Source organism: Capra hircus, chromosome 7 (genome assembly GCF_001704415.2).
Source record: "Capra hircus breed San Clemente chromosome 7, ASM170441v1, whole genome shotgun sequence".
Lineage (NCBI taxonomy): Eukaryota > Metazoa > Chordata > Mammalia > Artiodactyla > Bovidae > Capra > Capra hircus.
Window position 1 is genome coordinate 92192520 of NC_030814.1, and position 12567 is coordinate 92205086.

Here is a 12567-nt window from a genome sequence, read left to right on the forward strand (position 1 = left end):
CGTATAATATGTGAGCTTTTTTTTGGCCTGGCCTCTTTCCTTTGGCAAAGTGTTTTCAAGAGTCATACAACTCCATGTTGTAGTATTATCAGTATTTCATTTGCTTCACTTGGCAAATAGTAGTCAAGTATATGGGTACATGACATTTGTGTATCCATTCTTCTACAAATAGATGTTTGGGTCATCTTCACATTTGGCCATTATGAGTAATGTTGTTATGAACACTGTGTACACGTTTTGGTGTAGACATGGTGGGTTTTGGATTGTTTGGGGTACGCACTTGGAATGGAAATGCTGGGCCATATGGTAACTCTATGAGGAACTGCCAAACTGAAAAACACGGAGTTTTGAGGGTTACCAAATCGCAGGCAAGGATTTCGGGATTTTTACTTGCTACTCAACGTAGGCCTAAAGAGCTCTCTGGCTCAAGGGTTTGAGTCACTCATGTGTGAAGTACAAAGGCGTGCGGGAAGTGCGGCAGGGACAGCTGTCCCCTGAGGGCTCACACCTGAGGACAGGAGGTGAGATACATAAAGCCACGATGCAGCATGGGATGCGAAACCTACATGCCCTGGTACTTCTGACCGATCCAGGGGTACCTAACTAGGGGCTGGTTCTGCCCCCCAGGGGGCATTTGCCACGTGCTGGGGACAGAGTTGTCATCAGGACTGGGGGGCTGGAGTGAGCGCTCTGGTCAGCTGGAGGCCAGGGATGCTCTTCAACCTACTACGAGGCCCAGAACGGCCTCCCCACCATCCCACCAAGAACAATCGGGCCCCAAAGTCAATGGTGATGCGTTGGAGAAACCTGGCCTACTCTTCTGCTTTCCCACTTAATTCACCAATGACCATCTCAAGGGTCCCTGGAGAGAGAGCATCAGAGAAGAGGTAAGTTTTCATCAGCAGAAATGACATTTCAAAGAAAGGGGACACCCAAGTATTAGACCTCTTTTAAGGCATCGCAAGCCCATCCAGAGACGTCGTGAAAGATGGGTAATGAAGAGAAGCAGGATTGGATGGAGACAAGCCTTGAACACTGAGCTAAGTGCCACGTGGTTATAACGACGGGGAGGGGCCAGTCCATCTGTTTGGCTACAGAAAGCAGAGAGAATGTGCCCAACCCCTCCTCCTGCCGGAGCCCAGGAGAGCCATGGCGGGGTGGACTGCGAGGGGATGAAGAGGTAGGTAAGACTTGGGAGCCCAAGGCACGAAGTCTACGTGCAGGATCTTGGAGTGACTCCAAGTGTGCTCACTGCTGCAGAGCTGAGACTACAGAAACCCTCCTTGCAGAACAGGAGGGGAGAGGAAGGTGGGCTCCTGTGGTCATGAGAGCTACAAGACCCGGAGAAGCGAGGCCTTGCAGACCCCACATACTCGAGGGAGGGAGAAGCTTCCCAGTCAGAATCTAGGCGGGGCCGCCACATCTTATTCTGCCATCCTGCAGTTTGTTCAGCTAGAAAATCGCTCATTGGTGAGTCTCTTCCGGTCCCTGCCGAGTTTCCCCAAGGAGCACAGTCCAGTTCCAGTGATAAAGGCTCAGTCAGGCATGGACTAAGGCCAGCGATGAATTTTTTTACAGGGCTTCCAGAAATACCTTCTTGAAAAAAAAAAAGAAAAATCTCTATATGGCTGCTCCAGGTCTTAGCTGCAGAACATAGGTGGGATTTTACTGTGTGCCCCGTGGGATCTAGTTCCCTGACCAGGAATGGAACCTGGCACCCCTTCATTGGGAGCTCAGAGTCTTAGCCCCTGGACCACCAGGGAAGTCTCCAGAAGTAACTCCTATTCATGCCTGCCTGTCATTTTAAGAGTTGGCTGTATCACCATGCCTTGATTTACACAATTGAGGAGCTCTGGAATTATACCCACTTCACGTTTTAACTTCCAGTCCAAATGTCAGTGGCAAATGGCTGCTAGCAATTTAAAATTTCTCTATCACCTTCTCCCCTTGTAACTCCCTACATGATGATATATGAATACACTTAAGTGTTTGGCTAACTGTAAGTGACTCAGATGTTTCATATTTGGGGTCCATAGCACTGGTTGAACAGGTGGAGACCCTAGGAGCACTAAACACAGAGAAGTCCCCAGGAAGGTGAACTCTTCTAGAAGATGAAGAATTCTTTTAAAAATTCAACACATGCTTCAAGCTCTTTTCGGTGGGTCTGGAATTCCGAATTTATTTTTTCTCCAGCAGGCTCCATCTGTGCGTATTCTGAGAAGGACAGGCGAGGTGGGGAACCTCTGCGTGGTGTTTTCTTTGGGTGCTTCCTAGACGGGTGGAGCTGGAACACATTTTTGTGGGCTGTTGATTTTTGGGGGAAATTGCTTCCCAGGCCTTACCCTGCAGGTCACCCTTTGGACAGAAACGTATCCTGGAAACATGGCGCTGTCTCCAAAAGATAAACAGTTCACATTTTAAAAATACAAGCATAATTAAGTGTTGCTGCGACTTCAGGAATGGGCCGCTTCTATATCATTAGTGTGATTTCAACAGTTTGCCGAGGAGACAGGCACTTGTAAGCCAAACCTCTTGTCCTTCTCTGGAGACATATCCTTCCCCCTTTTTGCTGGGGAACTGTCCCTGTTGGCTCATCTCTCTGGTTTCTGCCAAATCTCACCCTCTGGTGCTCAGACCTTGAGTTGCTTCCTCCTCTGGCTTCAGAGCTCTTTGCCTGGTTCCCCCTGTGCCTGCCAAACCTCCTCTGTCCAGCATGATTCAAGGAGCCAAATGTGGAAGCAGCCCAAGTGTCTATCGACAGATGAATGGATACACAAATTGTGGTCCATCCACACAGTGGAATATTATTCAGCCCCAAAGATGAAGGAGACACTGACACCTGCTACACCTTGGATGAACCACGAGGACATAAAGCTCCGTAAGAGAAACCAACACAAAAGGACAAATGCTGTCTGATTCCACCCATAGGAGGTCTCTCACGGAGTTAAAGCCATAGAGACAGGAAGTAGATGCTGGGGCCAGGGGCTGCGGGAGGGGGTGGGGAGTCAGTGTTTCATGGGGACCGAGTTTCAGTCTGGGAGATGAGAAAGTTCTGGGGATGGGTGGTGGGGATGGTTGCCCAACAATGTGAATGTGCCTGGTGCCACGGAGCTGTGTGCATAACATGGGTTAAAATGATAAATTTTATGTCATTGTGTTTTGCTATCATTTTTTAAACATGCTTTCCTCTGACTCTTGGTTTCCTGCTCTTGGAATTTGGATGGTTCTGCCTCTGGCCTTTTCTTCTCACTGTCTGGCTTCTCCCTGAGTGAGCGCATCCATTTTCACGACTGAAATGAGCAATGACGTGCTGACAGCACCCAGATCCTGACCTCCAGCCTGGACTGCCTCCCTCCCCATCTCCGGACCCCAAAATCCAGTAGCCTGGCGGAAAACTGCCTGCTCTCCAGTGGCCCCATGAGTCTCAAGCCAGCCAAGCCCATGCCCATGCCTCAACTCCTTACCCTTCTCCCCACTAGCATTTCCTGGGACCCCTGACTCACTGAAGTGGCCTGTTCTGCCTGATCCCCAAAGTCAGACTGGACTCCTTCCAGTCCTTTGTCCCACAAGAAGTCACTGGGCCCTCGGAGCCCCCAGAACCCTGCACCTCTGTTTCCCCAAGCATCCCCGGCTGGTGTAGTCGGCCTGGCCCCTGTCACCCCAGGCTTGGACCACACCAGCCATAATTCTCCATCACCAGCCTCCAGAGGCCAGGCCTTCCACTCCACCTACCAAAATCCCATCGGATCGCAAAGATCTTCCCCAACAAACCTCTTGTCCTGGCACCAGACAAGTCCCACTCATCCAGTCAGAGGTAGGCAAATTGTCCCTGTAAAAGCCCAGGCAGTAAATACATTAGGCTTTGAGTTTCACATTCTGTGCCCATTGCAAATAGTCTATCCCGCCGTGGCCTCTAAAAGGCAGCCAGAGATTACGTGGGTGGATGAGTGTGGCCGTGCCGCAGCGAGCCTTCACTTCCAGAAACAGACCATGGAGGCCGACACCTGCTCTCCTCTCTCGCCTGGTCTCCTCCATTACCTGTGTTCAGCTTCCGAAAACACAGTAGCGCCACAGCTCTCCCCACCTGTCTGCCTGCACTTCAAAGCTCCACTCCAGCCTACCTCCTCCTGGACACCTTTCATGGCCCCTCCAGGTGAGTGCCTGCCTCCTCTGTGTACCTGCTGGACCCTGGAGAGGCCTCCAGCCCATCCTTGTTCTGAAGCCGTCGCCCTCTCCTAGTTGGTCTTAGTCTCTGTAACCTCACAGGATAGTGTTTGACTCAGAGAGTTATGAACAAAGGAATGAATGAATGAATGAGAGATGAAGAAATGGCAAAGGTCTAGAAAGTACGTCTTCCAGTGAACGACTGGACACCAAGGCTCTGACAGCTACGGAAGGAGGTTAAATCTCCCGAGACCTAATTTATACTTAGAATAGCAGCCAGACTGCTCCCTATGGCCCCTGGGGCCCTCTGTGTCTCCTCCTTTTGCTCACCAGTCATTAGCCACAGAGCCACGTTTCTCTGCCCTCACCAGGGCCAGGTGATTCCACCTGCCACAGGACCTTTGCACCTGCTGCCCCCTCAGAAGGCTCTCCCTGTGAACTGCACAGGGCTGCTCCCTCTTCTCAGTTCAGTCTCAGCTCAGCTATCACCTCCTGAAGAGCTTTCCTGGACACCATAGCCCAGTTCTTAGACTTAAACACACACACACACACACACACACACACACACACACACACACTCACTCAAAGTAACTGCAGAGATCTTAGTAGAAACAGGCTCACATTATATAGCATATCTGGGCTTCATTACATAGTAAATGACAAATCATCACTATATTGGGCCATAACAAGTAAGTTCTAGGCTTTTAATGGCTTTATAAGGTGTTTTTTCTTTTTTTCCATTTTTCAACACAGCATGTGGCAGGTATAATCTAATTCACAGGGTCTGAAATCCAGTTGCTGTATGTATCATCAATAGGCTTTGGAAGTCAACCATTTTTCTTGGAAAGTCATAGAATTGACCAGAATTAAAAATGAGGTTGCCAGGGCTCAAAACCCTGCTTTGAAACATACAAAACCTAAGTATCATAAAATAGGAATGCATTTCAAGAAAAAAAGAAGCAAGGTGTAACAAGGAGTAAGGCCAGGCAGTCTGCTCCTGAGGGCCCAACTCAAGTCCTGGCACGAACACCAGGCCGGTTCTCACCTCTGAGCCACTGATTTCCAGATTTTGACCTGATTGGCACCTAAGTGACAGCGATAACAGAGAGGGGAAACCAGTTTTTAAACATTCTCATCTGGAGGTTCTGCTGGCTGAGCTGGCTGCTTGGCGAAACCCATCAAAAAGTGTGATGTTTGGGGAGTAATTTCAGATGAACCGATACCCCAACCAAGATGTGAGATACTTTTCTGGTGACATTTGGTTTTGCCTAGAGCTTCACGCTTGCAGATACCATATCAGAGGATTTCTATGCAATTGAAGGGTATTTCCCAACTTAAAACAGACCATGTAAGGCTCACCCACTCAATAGAGCAAGAAGTATTTACTGAATGTCTCCTCAGCACTTGGTGGTCAGGAAACCAAACTGAAAAATCCATCCCAGGCAGGCCACACTGCTTCTTTGTTCTGTTCTAATAATAAAATTAACAACAGCAATAATAATAGCTACTCTGTCATACACCTATTCTGTACCAGGCCTTGGGCTACACAGTTATAATATTATTTCTAATATCAAGACCATAAAGTGGGGACTTCCCTGGTGGTCCAGTGGTTGAGATTTTGCCTTGCAATACAGGGGGTGTGGGTTCGATTCCTGGTTGGGGAGCTAAGATCCCACATGCTGCACAGGGCCAAAAGACCAAAACATAAAACAGAAGCAATTTTGTAACAAATTCAACAAAGACTTTAAAAACAGTCTACATTAAAAAAAAACAAACAGTATTTTAAAAAAATATGTAAGTGATTACCTCCTTCACCTATGCCAAACCTTACCTGAAGTCACTGAGCTAATAAACGTTAACCCCCTTCTGCGCCAGGCCCAGAAGCCCACATGGGCAGCATCCAGGGCTGGGACTCATACTTTTCCTTCCCTCTTCCCACTGACTTCATTCATCCAATCTGAGCTGTACTGAGTCATACAGAAGGCGAGATATGGTAGATAAAGAGCAGCTCTTCATTTTCACAGCAGCTTTCCCATTAGATGCATGGGAGATCATTTACTTATTCACTTAACAAATATTTATCAAGTGCCCACTCAGTGCCAGAATGATTCTCAGCCTGGGGGATACGGAAGTTCATAAAACACCCAGAGCGTCTTGGCAGCGAGCTGACATTCTAATGAGAGAACAGCAATCATAAAATCAATCTATGTAATATATGGGGTGTTAGTGATAAATGTGAAAGAGAGAGAAAGCCCAGGGTGGTGGGGGGAGGGGACAAAGGTACCATCACTTGCAAGTCAATGGCCTGGGAAGATGAGTTTGAGAAAAGGCTTGAAGGCTGTGAGGGAGGAAGCCCCCAGACACCTGGACCAAGAACTTTCCAGGCAGAGGGTTTGAGGTACTCTGGGAAGGCCAGTGACGTTGAAGGCAGGCACATGGGGTTGGAGATTAGGCTAAAGAGGGACTGGGCTGGGGGCCCCAGTTGGGGGATGGACTTCTGTTTTTGCTCCAAGTGAGATGGGAGCCATGGGTGGGTTCTGAGCTGAGGAATACACAACAGGACATGATACAACCCTCAGTGAACGGCTGGAAGCATCTGGGCATGAGGAGCTAGAGGCTTAGACCAGGGGCTGATGGTGGAGGTGGTGAGGCGCGGTTAGATTTTAGGTTTTTTTGCTGATGGCTTGAGAGAGAGAGAGACTGAGGGAAAGACAGAGACATGCACACATACACACACACAGGGCTAGAGGATGACTCCGAAGTATTAGCCTGAGCAGCTGGGAGAAGCCGGCTGATACTCACTAAGGGACCTGGGAGTCTTCAGAGGAACAGATTGGGGGACTGTAAGCCCTTGCCCTTAAGCTGCCTCTCAGGGTCGCCAATTTCACCAGCCCTAGCAGCCAACCCACTTGGTGGGCTCTCCCCAGCCCTTCCCCTTATCCTCTGCCCCTACTCCTTATCCCCTTAATTCTGGGTCTTCCTCTCAAGCTCTCCCTCTTTGTTTGCCTTTCCTGATAAGAATTCCTTGGCTCATCTTTGGTTCAGTGAGGGTCTGATGAGGGAGAGTTTCTCTGAGAACCTCCCATGCTTTGAAAAAATGTTTACATTTTACAAATATGTGGGTGTGTAGCGGGAGCACGTCATTTAAATAAGTGGTTGGGATTAAATAAGTGGTTGGCACTTCCCTGGCAGTCCGGTGGCTAAGACTTCACACTCCCAATACAGGGCACCTGGGTTTGATCCCTGGTCAGGGAACTAAGATCCCACATGCCACAACCGAGACCTGACACAGCCAGAAAAATAAATAAATATTTTTTAAATAAATAAATAAGTGGATAACCTGCATTAACTAAAAAGAGCCAAATGTACCATAAGATATGGTTCCTCCTGGCCCTGGAATTTTATGAGCAAAACCACCACATGTGACTACCAAAACTGTACATTTAAAATGTTGACTCAATTCTATGATTAATGAAAGTTCAATTCATCAAATGTAAATTCATATTAATTAATTTTAATTCAAATCTGAATTTACAAATTAGATCTAAAGAATGAGAGCCAGATAAGTTCCTGGCATATTTCTGGTGACTAGCTCCATCCTGGCAGTGCTTCAGTGATCAACATGGTTAAAAGAAAAATATTAAGGTGATATGTACCCAGCACCCAGAAAGCACGTATCAGCTGAATGTCAAAGGAACTGTTCTCTTACTGGGTGTCACCAGTAACTCTGTCCCTCTCCTCCTGGACTCCCCTTCTCAGCATCTCAGGGGTTTATCTGGGATGAGAGGAACACACCTTCAGGGTTAAATAAGTCATATGGCTTGGATCACAGGGCCAAAGTGTTTCTGAACTCATTTCCTGACCCAAATCAGTTGCAATATCACAGGCTCTGGGAACCAGTTATCTTTTCCATCATATATTATGAAAAATCTTTAAAAAAAAAAAAGACTACCCAGTCCCCTCCCATACTCTACCTAGCCTGTTGGCAAAATTAGCAGCAGTAATTAAGGAAATCAAATTCCTTGGGCAGGGGGGATCCCATATGCGTTTTTTCTCTGGCCAGAGTAGATGAGTAGCCATTTCTAAGATTATTTTAGAGTCAGTCCAAGCTTTTAAACTGGAGTGGGAGAGAGAACAGGTAATCAGCCCCTGGTACTCCCCAGCACAGAGGGTAAGGGTCTTCATATAAGCAAACAAATGTTTCAGAGTATGAAGCAACAAGACAAAAATGTATTGCCAATACCTGCAGGCAACAGAGAAAATTGTTATTGTTAATGTTTTCTGTTGTTATTACTATTATTACTATTTTGTTGGGTAAGTCTTCGTTAACATGAAGAGCCTTGCATAAGGTTTGATATTTTGGATCTGCAGAGATAAAGCTGATTGGGAGGGGGGAAAACTCCTGACAGCCTGCACTGACAGTTAAATGCACAGAGGCACAGAGCAAGAAAATAACTGTATGAGGGGACTGCGGGGTGGGGTGGGGGTGGGGAGGCGGGGGGCGGCGCATAATTAAAACACCCAGAAGCCGAGGAATGAGCTCTCCGCGGAAAGGCAGCCCTGGACTTGCGTGCGGCACCCTGCCCTTCTCCCTCATTCCTGCGGGGCAACCAGGAGGTTAAAATTAGGACGATGAACCACCCCCGCCGCCGCCGCCAGAATGGCAGGGGCTGTTGGGCCCCGGGGGCCCTGTAAATAGCCACTAGGATCGGAAACCCAACTTTTCCGAGCACGGCAGCGAGAAAAACCAACGGGGACGAAGGTGGAGGGAGCGCCGCTGGCATGTCCCAGAGGGGAGAAAAAAAGGAATAAAGTATTTGGGGGCGGGGGTTGGGAGGTCGGGATGGGGGGAGAGACTGGGGGGAGGGGGATCGGGGTGGGGGATGGATTATCACAGACACACACACAACCAAGCACTCGAACAACTCCCGGAGAAAATGCCACCGAGCAGTTTGGGCCACAAACCCTTTACAAAATAATTATTAAAAAAAAAAAATCCTTTCGGTGAAACTTTTCTTGCTTCGCGATCAGTCCTAAGATGGGAGCTGTGGGTGTGCACAGGGGCTTCCTGAGGGGCGCCGAGGGACTGGCGGATCCAGGATCCCCCAAACTGTGGAATGCGGGGTTACCAGGAGAGACAGCCGAGAAGTGTTCGAGGAGCCCTAAACCCGAGAAACTTTTTTGGTGAAAAGGTGAGAAACGGGTCTCCGGGAAGCCCGATTCTCGGGAGTTTGTGGTCAAAAAGCGAGGAGGGGAGCGGTTCTTCCTCTAGACCAGCGCACCGACTTCGGATTTTTAAAGTGAGGAGGGGGCTACAGGAAAACCCTCAAATTCAGAATTTGGGGGCGAGGTCAAAAGGAGGTAAGAACGAACGCTTTAAACCTTCTCAATTCAGCGACTTGAGTTTAGGAGTGAGAGAAGTGATTCCGGGCGCCCCAATTTCAGAGATTTGGGGAATTAACAGGAAGAGCCCCCAGGCGCCTTCAATTCAAGAAGTTTAAATGTCAGAGTTCGACAGGCGTTGCCGAGGCGCCCCCCAATTCGGGGTTTGAGGGAAAGAGTGAGACAGGGGTCCTCGGGCGTCCCCAGCTTAAAGATTTGGGGAGTCAGAGTGAGGAGTTCCCCACGAGTCCCATATTCAGGGGGTTTGAAGGTAAAAGTTTGAAAGGGGTTCTCGGGGCGCCCCCAACTCGGGGAGTTTGAGGGTGACAGTGAAAGACGGCTCCCCGGGAGCCCCCAACTCAGAAAGTTCTGAAAAAAGTGAGGTGATGGGTCCCCACCTCTCCCTGACTTTGGTTAAAAGGAAAAGGGGGACCCCCCGGGCACCCCAAACTCAGCTGAGACTTCGGGACTCAGGGTGAGGAGGGAGGTCCCGCGGGCGCGCCATCTCGGACGTTTGGGGTGAACGGCAGGGACTGCGCTGCCCGCCTCTCGACCCCCGATCGGGATCCCCGCCGCCCCCCGCACTCTCTGGCCGGGCAGAGCCCGGGGCGGTCGCATCGGTCACCTGGAGTTCGGGCCGGGAGTTCGGGCAACGGCTCCCGCGGCGGCGGTGGCGGCTGCTGCGTGTTGGTCCCCGTTGGTAAGTAACAGTCTCCACGGCTACAGTCTCTATGGCGGCGGCGGTGGCGGCGGCGGCCGCTCCTCCTCCGGCTCCCGGCGCCCGCCCGCCTGCCTGCCTCGCGCCGCCTGCCCTCCTGCCGCGACGGGGCGGGGCGTTGTTATCGGCAACGGTTACCAGGCTCCGCGCCCCACCCCCTCAACGGCCCGCCCACGGCCACCTCCCACGGGCGCGATGGGGGCGGGGCGCAAGACTTTGCGGCTCCCCACTGGCTGTGTGCAGTGCCTGTCAGCGGGCGTGAAGAGGACGCGGCTCGACCAACCGCCGCGAAGAGGGGCGGGGCTTGGCGGGAGGCGCGCTCTGCGAAGGAGGGTTGGAAGGCCGGAGGCGCGCGCGGGCTCGGCGCTGGTGGTGCAGCTCCCGGAAGGCCGGGTTTTGGGGACCCAGACGCCTTACTACCGGTGTTCTGGTACAGTCTGGACCCGGGGTCAGCAGAATCCGATCCGCAAGACAGATGACTTATATTCATGGCCCACGAGCTGGGAATTTTAATATATATTTTAAACGGTAAAAAAATTAAAAGGATCTTTGGTAGCACGTGGAAACTATATGAAAGTCTATTTTATTTTACTGAATCCAGTATTTTCAACTCCTTTAAGGGTTAACAGACTAAGACCTGTGGGGCAAATTCCACCAGCCCCATGCCTATAAAGTTTTATCAGAACATAGCTTGCCTATTTGCTTAAGTGAGGGGTCCCCAACCTCAGGGAGCTAACCCCCTGATGATCTGAGGTGGAGCTGGCTTAATAATAATAGAAATAAAGTGCACCATGAATGTAGTGTGCTTGAATCATCCGGAAACCATCTCTCCCCTCCCAGTCCGAGGAAAAAATTGTCTTCCGTGAAACCTGTCTTCAGGACAGGGAAAGTTGTCCCACAGAGTTGGGTACCAGACACTTGAGTATTTGCACAAAGATGGGATGACACAAGCAAAGTCTAAAATATTTACTATTTGATACTTCACAGAAAATGTTTGCCAACCTTTCCCCCTCCTTCCTACCCCCAGGTAGTAGGTTCAATTTTTCTTTTTTTTTTTTTTTTTTTGGCATAAGAGATACTAGATCAGCGACCAGAGGTTGAACTCAGCCCCCCACCCTCCTTGGGAGTGCGAAAACTTAACTACTGGACTGCTAGGGAAGTCCCAGGGGGTTCAACTTTTGAATGGGACAAACAAGACACCCTGGTAGAGTTTGGGTTTTTAGGGGAGCAGGGGGTGACTGACACTAAAAAAAGTAAACATAAATAGTCATTTGGGAGAAGGGGCTGGAATTCTAGGAGAAAAAGCTTGTTCTGAGAAAAGGCAGGCAGGGCAATTTAAGGGAAGGTTAGATTTCATTCATCCATTCGACAAATCATCATATTAGTCAACACTGACTAAACTGTCCTTATATGCCAGAAAGTACTCTAAGCATTTTTCATACACTAACTCAGTTAAGACAATGTATTAAAAAGCAGAGACATCATTTTGCCAACAAAGTTCTGTACAGTCAAACCTATGGTTTTTCCAGTAGTCATGTATGGATGTGACAGTGCAACCACAAAGAAAAATTGATGCTTTCAAGTTGTATTGCTGGAGAAGAATCTTGAGAGTCCCTCGGACTGCAAGGGGATCAAACCAGTGAACCTTAAAGGAAATCAACCCGGAATATGCATTGGAAGGACTGATGCTGAAGCTGAAGCTCCACTACTTTGGCCATCTGACGTGAAGAGCTGACTCGTTGGAAAAGACCCGAATGCTAGAAAAGACTGAAGACAAAAGAAGAGGGTGGCAGAGGATGAGATGGTTGGATGGCATCACCAACTCAATGGACATGAATTTGAACAAACTCTGGGAGACAGTGAAAGACAGGGAGGCCTATGGTGCTGCAGTCCATGGGGTCGAAAAGAGTCAGACACGTCTTATCAACAAAACAATCATCAGTTAAAACTCACAGTCTCATCCTGAGAGAGACTGTGCACTGTCTTCATTTTACAGATCAGAGAACAGAGGCCAGGGGAAAAAACGAATAAATTTGCATGAAGCAGCTTGTAAGGGCTTCCAATGCCAGCAGTCTGATGCCCAGTCCCACACTCTTGACCCCTAGATGCGTAGTTTTCAAACATTTTTGACCACAAAGCATAGCAGGAAATTTATTTTACTCAGAGGCCCAGTCCACACCAACACATATATCATGAAAACAACATTTTCATGACATGATGCTTTAGGTAATGCTGATTTGTTTAGACTTTGTTTTAATGAAAATGATAAGATAATTTCGCCACGTTCTAATGGGTTGCTTCTT

At 49.0% G+C, this 12567-nt stretch overlaps 1 protein-coding gene across 4 annotated transcripts in view; it reads right to left on the reverse strand.

Moving 5' to 3' along the window:
- RFX2 (regulatory factor X2) overlaps window positions 1-10271 on the reverse strand; it is a 92026-nt gene extending 81755 nt beyond the window's left edge. For 3 of the 4 annotated variants that reach the window (XM_018050919.1, XM_018050917.1, XM_018050918.1), the window contains exon 1: window positions 10172-10266. The gene's annotated coding sequence lies outside the window, so the exon portion shown is untranslated. Of the gene's footprint in view, window positions 1-10171 lie in introns of all 4 variants that reach the window. The other variant, XM_018050916.1, reaches the window with a different exon arrangement.